This window comes from Lolium rigidum, chromosome 4 (assembly GCF_022539505.1).
Source record: "Lolium rigidum isolate FL_2022 chromosome 4, APGP_CSIRO_Lrig_0.1, whole genome shotgun sequence".
Taxonomy (NCBI): Eukaryota; Viridiplantae; Streptophyta; class Magnoliopsida; order Poales; family Poaceae; genus Lolium; species Lolium rigidum.
Window position 1 is genome coordinate 282,362,240 of NC_061511.1, and position 15,584 is coordinate 282,377,823.

General features: G+C 43.4%; 1 long non-coding RNA gene across 4 annotated transcripts; it reads right to left on the reverse strand.

Moving 5' to 3' along the window:
- Positions 1 to 11,125: 11,125 nt before the first annotated feature.
- LOC124707880 lies at positions 11,126 to 14,726 on the reverse strand. 4 transcript variants are annotated; one of them, XR_007005012.1, is made up of 7 exons: positions 14,661 to 14,726; positions 13,933 to 14,023; positions 13,701 to 13,846; positions 13,405 to 13,605; positions 13,157 to 13,307; positions 12,747 to 12,804; positions 11,126 to 12,587 (listed from the first exon to the last, which is right to left on the reverse strand). It is a non-coding gene; the product is annotated as an uncharacterized LOC124707880 (long non-coding RNA). The 4 variants fall into 4 exon arrangements; XR_007005013.1 differs by having other exon boundaries at positions 12,747 to 13,069; XR_007005014.1 differs by having other exon boundaries at positions 11,126 to 12,962.
- Positions 14,727 to 15,584: the final 858 nt, after the last annotated feature.

The window sequence follows — 15,584 nt, forward strand, 5'->3', positions numbered from 1 at the left end:
AAACAAACAAGACGCTCCAAGTAAAGCACATAAGATGTGACGGAATAAAAATATAGTTTCACTAGAGGAACCTGATAAGTTGTCGATGAAGAAGGGATGCCTTGGGCATCCCCAAGCTTAGACGCTTGAATCTTCTTAAAATATGAAGGGATGAACCACGGGGGCATCCCCAATTTTAGACTTTTCACTCTCCTTGATCATATTGTATCATCCTCCTCTCTTGACCCTTGAAAATTTCCTCCACACCAAACTCAAAACAAACTCATTAGAGGGTCAGTGCATAATTCATATATTCAGAGGTGACATAATCATTCTTAACACTTATGGACATTGCACAAAGCTACTGAAAGTTAATGGAACAAAGAAATCCATCAAACATAGCTAAACAGGCAATGCGAAATAAAAGGCAGAATCTGTCAAAACAAAACAGTCCGTAAAGACGAATTTTAAAGAGGCACCAGACTTGCTCAGATGAAAATGCCCAAATTGAATTAAAGTTGTGTACATATCTGAGGATCACGCACGTAAATTGGCAGATTTTTATAAATTTTCTACAGAGACTACTGCTCAAATTCGTGACAGCAAGAAATCTGTTCCTGTGCAGTAATCCAAATCTAGTATTGGCTTTACTATCAAAGACTTTACTTGGCACAACAATGCAATAAAATAAAGATAAGGAGAGGTTTCTACAGTAATAACAACTTCCAAGACTCAAATATAAAATAAAGTGCAGAAGTAAAATAATGGGTTGCCTCCCATAAGCGCTTTTCTTTTACGCCTTTCAGCCTAGGCGCGTAAAGTGTGTATCAAGTATTATCAAGAGATGAAGCATCAACATCATAATTTGTTCTAGTAATAGAATCATAAGGTAACTTCATTCTCTTTCTAGGGAAGTGTTCCATACCTTTCTTGAGAGGAAATTGATATTTAATATTACATTCCTTCATATCAATGGTGGCACCAACAGTTCGAAGAAAAGGTCTTCCCAATATAATGGGACAAGATGCATTGCATTCAATATCCAAGACAACAAAATCAACGGGGACAAGGTTATTGTTAACCATAATACGAACATTATCAATCCTCCCCAAAGGTTTCTTTATAGCATTATCAACAAGATTAACATCCAGATAACAATTTTTCAATGGTGGCAAGTCAAGCATATCATAGATTTTCTTAGGCATATCAGAAATACTTGCACCAAGATCACATAAAGCATTACAATCAAAATCATTGACCCTCATTTTAATGATGGGCTCCCAACCATCTTCTAACTTCCTAGTAATAGAGGTTTCAAGTTTTAGTTTCTCCTCTCTAGCTTTTATGAGAGCATTTGTAATATGTTTTGTAAAGGCTAAATTTATAGCACTAGCATTGGGACTTTTAGCAAGTTTTTGTAAGAACTTTATAACTTCAGAGATGTGAAAATCATCAAAGTCTAAATCATTATGACCTACAGCAATGGAATCATTGTCCCCAACATTTTGAAAAATTTCAGCAGTTTTATCAATTTCGGCAGTTTTAGCAGTTTCAGGCAATTTTACACGCTTTGCACTAGGAGTAGTAACATTGCTAACACCAATTATTTTACCATTGATAGTAGAGGGTGTAGCAACATGTGAATCATTAACATTACTAGTGGTGTTAATAGTCCAAACTTTAGCTACATTATTCTCTTTAGCAAGTTTTTCATTTTCTTCTCTTTCCCACCTAGCATGCAATTCAGCCATCAATCTAATATTCTCATTAATTCGAACTTGGATGGAATTTGCTGTAGTAACAATCTTATTTTCAATATCCTTATTAGGCATAACTTTCAATTTTAAAAGATCAACATCAGAGGCAAGTCTATCAACCTTAGAGGCAAGAATATCAATTTTATCAAGCTTTTCCTCAACAGATTTGTTAAAAGCAGTTTGTGTACTAATAAATTCTTTAAGCATGGCTTCAAGACCAGGGGGTACACTCCTATTATTGTTGTAATAATTCCCATAAGAATTACCATAACTATTACCATTAGCAGCAGGATATGGCCTATAGTTGTTACCAGAATTATTCCTATAAGCATTGTTGTTGAAATTATTATTTTTAATTAAATTCACATCAACATGTTCTTCTTGGGCAACCAATGAAGCTAAAGGAACATTATTAGGATCAACATTAGATCTACCATTCACAAGCATAGACATAATAGCATCAATCTTATCACTCAAGGAGGAGGTTTCTTCAACATAATTTACCTTCTTACCTTGTGGAGCTCTTTCCGTGTGCCATTCAGAGTAATTTATCATCAAATCATCAAGAAGCTTTGTTGCCGCCCCCAAAGTAATGGACATAAAGGTACCTCCAGCAGCTGAATCCAATAGGTTCTGCGAAGAAAAATTCAATCCTACATAAAAGGTTTGGATGATCATCCAAGTAGTTAGTCCATGGGTTGGGCAATTCTTCACCAAAGATTTCATTCTCTCCCATGCTTGAGCAACATGTTCATTATCTAATTGCTTGAAATTCATTATGCTACTTCTCAAAGATATAATTTTAGCGGGAGGATAATATCTTCCAATAAAAGCATCCTTACATTTAGTCCATGAATCAATACTATTTCTAGGCAGAGATAGCAACCAATCTTTAGCTCTTCCTCTTAAGGAGAAAGGAAACAATTTTAATTTTATAATGTCACCATCTACATCCTTGTACTTTTGCATTTTGCATAGTTCAACAAAATTATTAAGATGGGCAGTAGCATCATCAGAACTAACACCAGAAAATTGCTCTCTCATAACAAGATTCATTAAAAGCAGGTTTAATTTCAAAGAATTCTGCCGTAGTAGCAGGTGGAGCAATAGGTGTGCATAAGAAATCATTATTATTTGTGCTAGTGAAGTCACACAACTTAGTATTTTCAGGAGTACCCATTTTAGCAGTAGTAAATAAAGCAAACTAAATAAAGTAAATGCAAGTAACTAATTTTTTTTGTGTTTTTGATATAGAGAACAAGACAGTAAATAAAGTAAAACTAGCAACTAATTTTTTTTGTGTTTTTGATATAATGCAGCAAACAAAGCAGTAAATAAAATAAAGCAAGACAAAAACAAAGTAAAGAGATTGGAAGTGGAGACTCCCCTTGCAGCGTGTCTTGATCTCCCCGGCAACGGCGCCAGAAAAAGAGCTTGATGCGTGCATTCGACGCGTCCGTTGGGAACCCCAAGTGGAAGGTGTGATGCGTACAGTAGCAAGTTTTCCCTCAGAAATAAACCAAGGTTTATCGAACCAGTAGGAGCCAAGAAGCACGTTGAAGGTTGATGGTGGCGGAGTGTAGTGCGGCGCAACACCAGGGATTCCGGCGCCAACGTGGAACCTGCACAACACAATCACAGAACTTTGCCCCAACGTAATAATGAGGTTGTCAATCTCACCGGCTTGCTGTAAACAAAGGATTAAACGTATTGTGTGGAAGATGATGATTGTTTGCGAAGAACAGTAAAGAACAATTGCAGTAGATTGTATTTCAGATGTAAGGAATAGGACCGGGGTCCACAGTTCACTAGTGGTGTCTCTCCCATAAGATAGCAGATGTTGGGTGAACAAATTACAGTTGGGCAATTGACAAATAAAGAAGGCATAACAATGCACATACATATATCATGATGAGTACTATGAGATTTAATCAGGGCATTACGACAAAGTACATAGACCGCTATCCAGACATGCATCTATGCCTAAAAAGTCCACCTTCAGAGTTATCATCCGAACCCCTCCAGCATTAAGTTGTAAACAACAGACAATTGCATTAAGTATGGTGCGTAATGTAATCAACACAAATATCCTTAGACAAAGCATCGATGTTTTATCCCTAGTGGCAACAAGCACATCCACAACCTTAGAACTTTCTCGTCACCGTCCCGCATTTAATGGAGGCATGAACCCACTATCGAGCATAAATACCCCCTCTTGGAGTCACAAGTATCAACTTGGCTAGAGCCTCTACTAGCAACGGAGAGCATGCAAGAACATAAATAACATATATGATAGATTGATAATCAACTTGACATAGTATTCAATATTCATCGGATCCCAACAAACACAACATGAAGGATTACAAATAGATGATCTTGATCATGATAGGCAGCTCACAAGATCTAACATGATAGCACAATGAGGAGAAGACAACCATCTAGCTACATGCTATGGACCCATAGTCCAGGGGTGGACTACTCACACATCGATCCAGATGCGATCATGGCGATGAAGAGACCTCCGGGAGATGATTCCCCTCTCCGGCGGGGTGCCGGAGGCGATCTCCTGAATCCCCCGAGATGGGATTGGCGGTGGCGGCGTCTCTGGAAGGTTTTCCGTATCGTGGCTCTCGGTACTGGGGGGTTTCGCGACGAAGGCTTTAAGTAGGCGGAAGGGCGGAGTCGGAGGCCTGACAGGGGGGCCACACAGTAGGGCGGCGCGGGCCCCCCTTTGCCGCGCCGCCTTATTGTGTCGGCGCCCCGTGGCCCCACTTCGTCTCTCCCTCGGACTTCTGGAAGCTTCGTGGAAAAATAGGCCCCTGGGCGTTGATTTCGTCCAATTCCGAGAATATTTCCTTACTAGGATTTCTGAAACCAAAAACAGCAGAAAACAACAGAATCGGCTCTTCGGCATCTCGTCAATAGGTTAGTGCCGGAAAATGCATAAATATGACATATAATGTGTATAAAACATGTGAGTATCATCATAAAAGTAGCATGGAACATAAGAAATTATAGATACGTTTGAGACGTATCAGGGAGCCGCTAACGAGATTCGTGTTCATAGTAGGGACATGATGCACATTCCTCAGTTGCACGATCTTCCCCGAAGTGAACTTCAGATCTACTGTGCCAACACCACGAACAGAAGCATGTGACCCATTCTCCATCAAGACGGAGGAATCCCAGGTGACCTGGTAAGAAGTGAACATGAATATGTCAGCACACACATGAACATTAGCACCCGTATCAATCCACCAGCATGGAGATTGAAATACCGAAAGAAGAGTAAAATACTACCGTACCCATCAGCATTGCTAGCGGTCACAATGTTGACATGCTTCGCATTTTCTTGCGGTCTGCCCTCGCTGGACAGTCCTTAGAAAAGTGGCTAGCCTCTCCACAGATAAAGCAGCTCAGATCTGCTTTGTTTATGATCTTCTTCTTCTTGAAGGTTGTAGTCTTCGTAGGCTTATTGAAGGAGGGCTTGTTATTTCATTTGTTCTTGCTATAGGGTTTCTTCTCTACCGTATTGGCGCTAGAATGACCCTCTCCTTTCTCAGTAGTATCCTTAGCCCGAGCTTTCTCCTCGATATCAAGAGACGCTATCAGATTTTCAACTGATATCTCATGTCTCTTGTGTTTGAGAGTTGTGACAAAGTTCCTCCATGAAGGGGGCAACGTGGCGATAATGCATCCATCCACAAACTTGTCAGGTAAGGCACACTTAAGGAGTTCAAGCTCTTTCGCAATGCACTGTATCTCATGAGCTTGTTCGACTACAGAGCGGTTGTTCACCATCCTGATGTCATGGAAGATCTCCATGATGTACAGTTTACTGCCTGCATCGGTTGCACCCAATTTAGCATTCAGTGCATCTCAAAGCTCTTTTTCGTCTGTTATGTGCATATACACATCACACAGACGATCAGCAAGAATACTCAGAACGCATCCAACGAAGAGAGTAGTGTCTTCCTTGAACTTTTTCTGATCTTGGTCAGATATAGTTTCTTCTGGTAAGCCATTACTAACTTCGAATACTTTCAGATGACTAAGTCAGAGCGTTGCTTAATCTGCTACCTCTTAAAGTGCACAGCGGTAAACTTATCCGACCTCAGTGCATCAGCAAAACTAGCCATTGTTAACTCAGGAAATTGCCTACAATTAGGTTTTTGGATTGTTCGATAATTAGGCACAAGTTTCATGATTAATTCCAGAATATTAAGGGCCTTTTTTGTTTGGGCTGGTTGTGGCTGGCTGCGGCTGGCTGTGCGGTTGTGCAGAAAAAGTTGTTGTCCAAGAAAAACTGTTGCTTCGAGTTTTACCCTTTGGCTATCTAGATGGCTGGCTGGTTGTAAACTAAAAAATTGTCTTAAATACCCACATAATCATAAGAACATGTATTTTCTGATTTACGTGTAATAAATAGCATATGGATCACTCAATAAAAAAATTCATCCATACAACTACACGGGGAGGCAGGCGATTGCAGCCGGAGCAGCGTATGCATACGTATACTAGCATGTGGCTATGGTGATGCCATGCATGCATTATACACTGCATGCGGCTCAGTGCATGTTGCTATGGCACAACCGCATAAGCTGGCATCCCATATTTCTGCTCAGCTCAGGCTCCAGCATGGCATCACGCGACTGCCGCAGCCACGGATAACGTCTTCGGTCGCAGTTTTCCAGTAAATATCTGAAACGAAATGGGCAAAGAGGCATACCTTTTCGGGTTGGACAGAAAAAGCTCGGGAAGCACCTGGTATAGGTGCTTTTTCTCGTGTGTGAGAGGCTAGGCTGCTTCAGCAAAAGCCAGACGCCTAGGAGAACTGTTTGTTTCATTTGGTGTGCTTATTTTGGTGGAAAGCAGCTAAAAGCTCAAACAAAAAGGCCCTAAGCATGAGGACAGCAACTACTAACATGTGAAACTCGAACATACTAGATGCATTAATCAACATGAATAATAGTAGAGCAAACGACACAACATACATCGCTAAACAGATCGAGATATGTCGCATGTACCGCTCTAGTGGAGGTGGTGGTGTAGCAGTAGTCGATGCAGCAGTAACGTTGTTGATGATAACGTTGTTGACGATGGGTCAAAGTAGACGGCGTTGAAGACGATGGTAAGCAGCACCGCCCGACTTGGAGGGAAGACGACCCGTGATGAAGAGTTTGAGCAGTCACGCGGAGCACTCGTCCAGGACTATGTTTGTTTTCCTGAACTACAAAAAAAGGGAAGACTCAGCTCGAGGCTCAATCCACTCACCATGAACGAAGCGCGCGCGCATGTGTCGTGTCTGATGGGATTCGTAGCATAGAAAACAAAAAATTTCCTACCGCAAGAACGAATAACAAGCCAAGATCCAATCTAGAAGATGGTAGCAATGAGAAGATCATGAGACTAACCCTCGAAGATTTCCAAAGCCTACGAGATTAGATCTCGTTGTTGCTCTAGTCGATCACTTGCCGCTTTCAAAAGCGCGTAGAAGATCTTGACGGTGCCACAATCGGGTAGCACCTCCGCACTCGGTCACACGTACGGTGTTGATGACGACGTCCTTCTCCCTGTTCCAGCGGGCAGCGGATGTAGTAGATCCTCTTCGGAATCCTGCCAGCACGACGGCGTGGTGACGGTGGTGGTGGAGATCTCCGACAGGGCTTCGCCTAGGCACTGTGGGAGAAGATGGAGGAGGAGAGAGGCTAGGGTTTGGGAGAGTGGGGGCTGTTTGGGCGCCAGCCTATTTGGTGTACGCAGCCCCCTCCCTCTCCTCCTCATTATATAGGTGGAATCCCTAGGGTTTGCCCAAAGTGTTCGAATAAGACCCCAATTCAAAAACTTCCATATGGACGAAACCTAGAGGGACAGGGACTCTCCCTTTCCCCCCTTTCTTGGCCGGCCAAGGAGGTGGAGTCCACCATGGACTCCACCCTCCCACTTGGTTGGCTGGTTAGGGTTGGTGGAGTCCAACCGGGACTCCACCTTCCATGGTGATTTCTTTCGGAAAGTTCTAGAACATTCTAGCGCCTCCATAAATGCACTGGATCATTTCCGAACTTGGAAAGTGACTTCCTATATATGAATCTTATTCTCCGGACCATTCCGGACCTCCTCGTGATGTCCTGGATCCCATCCGAGACTCCGAACAAATATTCGAACTCCATTCCATATTCCATATCTACTTAAAATGACATCAAACCTTAAGTGTGTCACCCTACAGTTCGAGAACTATGCGGACATGATCGAGACTCCTCTCCGACCAATAACTAATAGCGGGACCTGGAGATCCATAATAGCTCCCACATATTCAATGATGACTTCGTGAACGAAAGAACCATTCACATAAAATAACAATTCCCTTTGTCTCGCGATATTTTACTTATCTGAAGTTTGATCGTCGGTATCTCCATACCTTGTTCAACCTCGTTACCGACAAGTACTCTTTACTCGTACCGTGGTATGTCATCTCTTGTGATCCAGTCACATGCTTGCAAGCTAATCAGACGACATTCCACGGAGAGGGCGCAGAGTATATCTATCCGTCATCTGGATGGACAAATCCCACTGTTGATCCATATGCCTCAACTCACACTTTCCGAATACTTAATCCCATCTTTATAACCACCCATTTACGCAATGGCGTTTGATGTAATCAAAGTACCCTTCCGGTGTAAGTGATTTACATGATCTCATGGTCGAAGAACTAGGTAACTATGTATCGAAAGCTTATACCAAGTTGAACTTAATGACTTGATCTCATGCTACGCTTATTTGGGTGTATGTCCATTATATCATTCACCCAATGACATAACCTTGTTATTAACAACATCCAATGTTCATGATCACGAAACCATGATCATCTATTAATCAACAAGCTAGTTATACAAGAGGCTTACTAGGGACTCCTTGTTGTTTACATAACACACATGTATCAATGTTTCGGTTAATACAATTATAGCATGGGATGTAAAAATTTATCATGAACACTAAGATATAACAATAACTAATTTATTATTGCCTCTTGGGCATATCTCCAACAGTGTCGAGACGTGTCGAGACGAGCGAGTGAGGAGGAGGAGGAGGAGTGTGTCACTACTCTTCTCACTCACTTATTAGTGGTGGAACAACCCACCTTATAAGGTGGTCTAACTTCCTCCCAACTTTTCATGTGGTACTAAAATTTCCACCTCTTGCCACTTCCTAGTGAGCTGCCACCAACTTAAACTTAAACTCACATGGGTTGCCACAATGTGGGCTTTAAGATTTACTAGTTGAATGCCAGTGCGTTGCCACGGCATAAAATTTAGAGCTAAATACAATGATGAAAACGTTTATAATTCAAAATACATACAAAGCTTATAAAGTTGAGACAAACTTATATTTACTCCTAGGTCTAGTCAATATTGAGGAGTTAATTCCAAAAAACCACCACATTACAGCAGGAAGTTCGAAAAATCACCACTATTCGGTGAAATTGCAAAAAATCACTGTTTTTTAGCGAATTTGTTGCAATGTCCACTGATTTGCCCGTAACTATATGGGTTTTTTTTCTAAATTTTTAAGGGCCCTTCTCGTCAGCTCTTCTTCCTCTCTCACTATTTTTTATTCCTTCATTATCTTACTTTTCTCTGGCTCGTTGACCCACCCTGACCATGGAGGATCCCGAGCCGGCCACATTTGAGGTCTGGCATGGGTGGCCACGGGCGTGCTTCGGCAGTGGCTAGCACGAGCGGGCGCTATGCCCTCCAGCAGGCCTGGCGCGGCACACTCCGGCAGAGGCCTCGCGCGGAAAGGCACTGCACGCTCTGGCAGGGGCCTCGCGCGGGCGGGCTCCACGTGCTCCTGCAGGGTCCTTGAGGGCGGGCACGGCGTGCTCTGACAGGTCTTGACGCTCTAGCACGGCGCGCTCCGGCAACGAGCTCGTGCATCCGAGCTCCGGCAAGGTGGAGCAGGGGAGGTGCGCCGCCATCAGACGCGCTGGCCGGGGGGGTGTGAGGCAGCTAGAGCGTGTCTCCGTAATTGTGCTAGGCCAGACACGAGCTCCGCCGAGAGGAGGAGCGGCAGAAATGGTGCGGTCAGGCTCGGCAGGAATGGGGGAGGCGGCCGGCGGCGTCAGGACTGGCGGGTAGGCTCGGGCGGGCAAGCTCGGTAGGTGCGGGCGCCACGAGCTCAGGTGGTCATGGGCACGACGCTGACGGTGGAGGTTGCCAACGGTACGAGTTTGGGCCTTTTCGTCGGAATTCCAGGACGTGCGTGTGCAGCTGCGAGCGGCGGGTCGACCAGTGGCGTCGGGCGAGCATGCGAGCGAGCTCCGCAGGTGCAGACGCAGGCGCGGCGGCAACGACAAAGGAGGCCAACGGCGCCGGGGCAAGCGAGGCGAGCTCGTGCAGCCACCAGAGTTCCCGGAGATGGCCAAGGTCAACGGATGTTGTTAGGTTGGAAAAAAATTAAAAATAAATTGAAAATTAAAGAAGAGAAAGCAGTAGGTCACTCAAAATTTACAGAAGACCCCCTATAAATCACATGCCTCATGTTGGTCATCCTCAACCTTCACATCTTCTGCCACATCACCACCGACAAGTGCTGCCACATCACCACCGACAAGTGGGACCTACTATCAGATATCTTATTAGCATGGCTGAAATCTATAGTTAGTGGACATTGCAACGAATTCGCGCAAAAATGGTGGTTTTTTGCAATTTCGCCGAATAGTGGTGGTTTTTCAAACTTCCCGCTGTAATGTGGTGGTTTTTTTGGAATTAACCTCAATATTGAGACAAAATTGAGTTTCCTCAATCCTCCTTACTGAAGTGATGGGGATTCAAATGTTGTAGTATCCATGCGTGAACTAAAAATTGTCATGTTGCTGTCAAATCTCAATCAACAACTAAAACACAACAATCCTGTAATTTGTTATTTCATTATAGATCAATTACAGGATTTCAACGCATTTGGAAGCTTGCAGTAGCAGGAGATCAGAAGTTTTATCCCAGGAATAGATCGGAAGCAGATAATGTTCTTTGACATATCAATTGTATATTGTTAAATCCACATCACGCGCCATCACAACTATGAACTATCATGTCAACTGTGCAATATTCCATATCAATTACTACATGTATAGAGAACATGTAAAATAAAGAGAAATGAGCAGTATTCTACATCATCTGAGAGCATACATCAGTTTATTAGAACACAAGCTCTCGGTACATGGCAGATTGTTTTTGGAAAATGTCTGCCAGGTGATAATTTGGCAAAGCAGACCAAATAATTGCCTATACTCACTTCATCATCTTCCATCACCTTGTGTACACGCCATCCAATCACGCACCACATGCAACTTTCTGTGACAAGTTCCATGCCTTCATCGTCGTGCTCTGCGATGCACAAATGTGACATACCCAATAATCAAAAGAAGACAAGAAAAGGTGATACTGCGTATAACAACAAGCAATCAGATTAGGGCTATATATTGACAACCAAATATATTATATTCATGGATAAGAAATTGCTTCCACAAAGCCTTTGACCAGTCGTCAAGATAATCTGCACATATTTATCAACCAGTAAGCCCCATGCAAGGAAATTACTCACTAAGCAACATGTGTTCAGAATATACAGCAACTTTGGTCACATATTATCTCCTTCAAACAGGCTCCCAATTAGAATGGTATAAGTTATCACATTTGGAAACGTGCCTTCAGATTTACATGTTTGCGAATAGACCTTTTGCGGCATCTGTAACAGCTATATTGCAGTACCCGTTTATTAGTTATGTAAAAAAATTGGTTTGGCATCTCCATTTCATCATGTGAAGAGATCCAATTGTATCAGTACCTTGTTATATAAAAATATTATACACATATCGTTTCATGTAGGTTTAAGAAAACCTAAGCTTTGGCGATTAAATATGAACTTGAACGGGTAATATAGTGTGATGTTTCTTATTCTTGCTTGCATGCCCCCACACCTCCACTCCTACAAATACAAATTACCTCAAGTGCCCTTTTCTTTGGAAATAAAAGAACCATAAGTATTTTAGTGCTGCGAATACCATACCACACAACAAATATCTCTCATGTATACAAACAAATTATTGTTGAGAGATAAACATTTGTACATAATAGATTAGGTTAGCCTGTTTAAGAAACACATGATAATCCAAATTCCCATAATAATGTAACATATAGTGGGGTGGTTCTTCAAAAGCAGGCTAAGGATAAAATCAATTTTGGCCATGATCTGCCGAGCCAATCGCTGATGACCAAGATCCATTTATCATTGCTGGAGGAAGCCAGGGGCGCAATCAACCAAAAGTGTTGTCAAGTAGTTCATAGATAACAGAACGAAAAGAGGATGTTACTTACCGCATTCAAACACTGTGATGTATATCCCGGATACTACAAACATGTCATTGCCGCGGAAGTTGGAGGTGTGACAACTCAGACGTGGTCAACGGCGACGCTCAGGGAAGGCTGGTGATTCCTACAGGTTTGGTGTGATGATGCGGAACCTTTGCAGTACGAGAAATAGCTTGGCATCAAAACTTATTGTGCATCTTCAATCAATCAGAATGCTATGCCAGTTCAGACCAACAGGGAGATTAAGGTGAGCCATTAGACCAGAGTTATGCTTCATTACACTTGTGCAAGGTTTGGGATCAAGAAGCCAGAAGACATGTTTGCTACTCACCTTGGAGAAGTACCTTGTAATCTCTACATATAGCAAAAGAAAAGGAAAAAAGGTGAGATCTTGAGATTATTTTGTACTTCCAAAAGGTACATACTTTCCTTTGCCATCAATAGAAATAGCTTCTCATAGTGTAGGAATTGGATCCAAGCTTCTCTGTGATACCCATAAGTAAAATATTGATAGTTAAGTAACTATAACTGAAACAGAGAGCCTTCAAAAAAATTAACTGCTAGATATTTATTTAATAAGGTCAAGTGAGGTTGCTAATCTTTAGTGTTGAAGTTGTGATAATAAAGTAGTAACGAGACTGACCTTGAGTAGACCATGTATGATTTACCAGATAGCACCCAGATTTAGGATTTTCATTGTCCTGAAATAAGGTACCCGTCAATATCTTTAACCCTGAAGCAAGTCTTTGCAAGCCAATATTACATATCAGTTGTACCAGTAACGAAGGATTAATAATATCTGAACTGAATATGCCGTCCTAGACTCCTAATCCTGATTGGCTCTAGGTTGTTTTGGCAACTGTTGGAAAAGAAAAGCCATTTCATGTCCGGGCCTTATGTTACAGATGAATGTAAAAACAAAATCTGCAGGGGTGATGGTGCCATCAGCTGGCTGTGCCTGGCTGCCTGCGATGGTACTGATGTGAACTGAGTTACATGAGGGATGGCAAGAGGAGGGTTCCAGATATTACAGATCGGCGGAAGAGAGATTACCTGCTGAACTTGCATGGGTGCTGCTGCCGCCGCTGCCGTCTCAGGATCGATTGCTCCTATATGATCATGTATTACCGAATCCTTTATTACCTGCAAGCCCCATCCAAACACACGAATCTTCTTGATCCGCTTGAAGTCTTGAACGCATCCCCTGCTTGGTAGAAATAATACCCCCGCTTAGTATCTTGAGGATCGAATAAATCCTAAATACGGAGTACAAGCATCAGAGACATGGACAGTTTCCTTACATTTGCTCTTGGTCTCCTCGATGCGGGCCTTGGGTTCTTCTCGACCGCCAGCTTCATGTACTCAATCGCCTGATCCTTGTCGATGGAGCCACCTTTGCCACAGATTATGGCGGATCGGCAAAAGGTATCGGGGGAGAATCAAGGTAGAACATCTGCGGCGGCCGTTGCTTCCTCTCTCAGTCACCACCCGCCTCAAACAAGCTTCAATCAGGAAAAGGAAGTTGCTCAGTATTAGACATTAAAATGCAAAAAGGGCAGAACAGCAAACAGCTATATGACAAAATTTCATTGCTTACATTTTGGCCTTGTCGATGGACTTTGAGATGAGATCAAAGTCCATACGGAAGAGGCCAATCTGCAAAGCGTAGAAAACAAGGTCCATCTTTTGCCCAACAGCTACAGTTTTTCCCTCAGTAATTTTAAGCTGCTCCAGTGCCTTTTCCTGAAATTTTGGGTGTTTAGTTTAGAAAAAAAAGATTGCAACATGCATTGAAAGCCTAAAGCGGTGCAGAAGACAGTATATTATACCTTCTCCCCAACTCTGATGAAATACAAGGATTTGGCTAGATGGGCTTCCCGCACTTCACTCTCACCCAAGTTCTCTTCAGCATCGGCGATCCTTTATGCATAGATAAGTGAAGAGAAGCTAAGAACCAAACACAGCATATTGGCAAATCAAATGAAACACAACAATAAGGCGGGAAAGAGAAGCACTACACTTGCGAGTCCCGATACCAAGAGCACAGTTTTTCACTTCGACTAAAAGGACCAATGTTTGCAGTAAAATTTCTGACTGCTTAAGCTGCAGGCCATTCTAGAGGTAAGTGATTCATTCGTGCATAACTCAATTCTGTATTATATGTTGAAAAAACTCAATCCTCTGTTTACTATTAGCCACTGCTCCACTACTGATGAAGATGGTTGGACGCCAATAACCTAAACAAGAATCCATTGGTATTGGTCAAGATCCAACATCGTAGGAATGGAAATTTGCCACTATTAGAAGCTCGAAAAGTTCGTTATAGCAATAATGTTCAGAAACAACAGGAGCAGCACAACCAAATGGACAGTTCCACCATATAAGAGTCTAGACTGTGCCTCTGCGGGTTCTCACTTCTCAGAGCCAAATTATAGCAGAATCTATCTGTAGTGGTCAAACTACGAACTGTAAGGCCAGCCAAACGATTAGATGGATGCATCAACGCCTCGAATCATTCAAAACAGGGAAAAGGGTAAAACCGGCGAGATCTGCTCACTTCTCGTCGAACTTCCGGGTTTCCTCCTCGATCCTGCCGCGCATCTCCGCGAGCAGCGCCGCGTCCGTCTCCAGCACGCCGCTGGCCTCCAGCGACTCGTACAGCGCCGCCATGTCTGGAACAAGCACACCACGTGAAATCAGACCAGTGAGCAACAGTTGAGGAGGCAGATTGGAGGAGGGGGGGTTTGGTACCATCGGATTTTACTGCGGCGAGGACGTCGTCGCGGAGGCCGACCTTGGCGAGGTCGTCCAGGTCCGGCTGCGAGAGGAGGAACAGCTTGTGCGCTAGCACCAGGTGCGGCTGCTGCTTCCCATCCTCGCCGCCGCCGCCGTCCATCTCGCCGCCTCGCTTTGCTTCTGCCGCAAGAGATGGGGAGGACTTGGCTCTGCCAGGGAAGAAGAGGAGATAGAAGGGGAACGGAACGGAAACTGGAGTCATGGGCGTCGGTTGCTGGATGAGCCGTGCGTACGTGGGTGACCGCAAACTTTTCAGGAGATTATGGAGGCGACGTACCGTGGGACACCACCTCTAGCCATTTAATATACTAGTAGAGATAGTGGAATCTAAAATCTAATTTGGACGACTTCATATGGGCCCAATATTTCAACGGCGACAATGGTGGCGGGAGCTCCACTCCGGCGGTGGACGGTAGCTTGTCAGCACTGAAGCTTGGTGTTATGAATTTCCAACTTATGCAGTGCCAACACATGGACCCGAGAAGAAGCAGCCAACCATGGGTTCGGCGAAATACCATCAGCTGAAGTGAGAAGTCAGATACCAGACAACCAAATCAAGAGGTGAGAAACTGTCTCCAGCTAGCCACGGAGCTTGCATCTCGGTTCCCCTAGCCAACCTTTGGCTTTAAGATCAGATGCAACGAGGATTCATTCTAGTACAGGTGTGACCACCTGCCCTGCCGAT